Source organism: Arachis duranensis, chromosome 3 (genome assembly GCF_000817695.3).
Source record: "Arachis duranensis cultivar V14167 chromosome 3, aradu.V14167.gnm2.J7QH, whole genome shotgun sequence".
Taxonomy (NCBI): Eukaryota; Viridiplantae; Streptophyta; class Magnoliopsida; order Fabales; family Fabaceae; genus Arachis; species Arachis duranensis.
This window is the reverse complement of record NC_029774.3, coordinates 66,881,888-66,884,001: the sequence shown is the minus strand read 5'-3', so window position 1 is coordinate 66,884,001 and position 2,114 is coordinate 66,881,888.

Genomic DNA, 2,114 nt, shown 5'->3' with positions numbered 1-2,114 from the left:
ACCAAACTGAGATTTACAAGGTGACCATAGCTTGCTTCATACCAACAATCTCTGTGGGATCGACCCTTACTCACGTAAGGTTTATTACTTGGACGACCCAGTACACTTGCTGGTTAGTTGAACGGATTTGTGACTTCCAATAGAGCCAATTATTAAATTTCATACAAGTACAAAGAATATGGATCACAATTTCGTCCACCAAGTTTTTGGCGCCGTTGCCGGGGATTGTTGAGTTTGAACAACTGACGGTTCATCTTGTTGCTCAGATTAGGTAATTTTCTTTTCAAAAAATTTTCAAAAAAAATATATAATACAAAAAATTTTTAATACAATCATGAAAAAAAAAAAAAATTTGTGTTTCTTGTTTGAGTCTAGTGTCAAATTTTAAGTTTGGTGTCAATTGCATGTTTCTAGAAAATCATAAAAACAAAAAATATTTTGTATTTCTTGTTTGAGTCTTGAGTCAATTTTTAAGTTTGGTGTCAAGTGCATGCTTTTAAAAATTTTTCATGCATTTTTCGAAAATCCCATGCATTCATAGTGTTCTTCATGATCTTCAAGTTGTTCTTGATAAGTCCTCTTGTTTGATCTTGATGTTTTGTTGTTTTGTGTTGTTTGTTGTTTTTCATATGCATTTTTTGTTTGTTAGAGTCCATGCATTAAAGGTTTCTAAGTTTGGCGTCTTGCATGTTTTCTTTGCATCAAAAATTTTTCAAAATTATGTTCTTGATGTTCATCATGATCTTCAAAGTGTTCTTGGTCATTTTCGAATTATTAGTGTCCAGGGTATAAAAATTTTTAAGTTTGGTGTCTTTTGTGTTTTTATTTTTCATAAAAATTTTCAAAATTTGTTCTTGGTGTTCATCTTGACATTCAAAGTATTCTTGGTGTTCATCTTTGTTTTAATCTAAAAATTTTAAGTTTGGTGTCACTTTGTTGTTTTTTATCTTTCCTCATTAAATTCAAAAAAAAATATCCTTTCCTTTAATTGCTCATAATTTTCTAGTTGTTTCTTACAAGTCAAGTCAAAATTTCAATTTTAAAAAAATCTTATCTTTTCAAAATTTTTTTAAAAAATCATATCTTTTCCATTTTTTTTCTTATTTTCGAAATTTTTAAAAATTATTTTTTTCAAAACTCTTTTTCTTATCTTTTACACCTAATTTTCGAAAATTAGCTAACAATTAATGTGATTGGTTCAAAAATTTGAAGTTTGTTACTTTCTTGTTAAGAAAGGTTCAATCTTTAAGTTCTAGAATCTTATCTTGTTATTTCTTGTTAGTTAAGTCATTTAAAAAAAAATTAGATCTTTTTATCTTTTATCTTATCTTTTTCAAAAACTTTATCTTTTTTCAAAATTTGATTTCAAAATATCTTATCTAACCTCCTATCTTCTTATCTTTTCAATTTTGATTTTAATATCTTTTTCAACTAACTAATCAACTTTCTGTTTGTTTCTTATCTTTTTTTTTTCAAAACCACCTAACTACTTTTCCCTCTCTAATTTTCGAAAATATCTCATCTCTTTTTCAAAAATTCTTTTTGTTTTAAATTTTAATTTTAATTATACCTTATATTTTTTTTTCGAAAATTACTAACCCCTTTTTTTCAAAATTAATTTCAAATTTCTCCCTCTCTTTTCTTATTCTATTATTTAATTACTAACACTTTTCTTCACCTCTCTTCATCCAAAAATCCGAATCCATCCTTCTTCATTCTTCTACCCCCTTCTTCTTCTACTAACATAAAGGAATCTCTATACTGTGACATAGAGGATTCCTCTTCCTTTTCTTGTTTTCTTCTCTTTCAGATGAGCAGGAACAGGGAAAAAGGCACTCTTGTTGAAATTGATCCAGAACATGAAAGGACTCTGAAGAGGAAATTAAGAGAAGCTAAATTAAATTATTCTAAAGGTAACCTTTCAGAAATTTTTGAACAAGAGAAGGAGATGGCAGCCGAAAATAATAATAATGCAAGGAGAATGCTTGGTGACTTCACAAAGCCAACATCCAAATTTGATGGAAGAAGCATCACCATTCCTGCCATTGGAGCCAATAATTTTGAGCTTAAGCCTCAACTAGTTGCCTTAATGCAACAAAACTGCAAGTTTTATG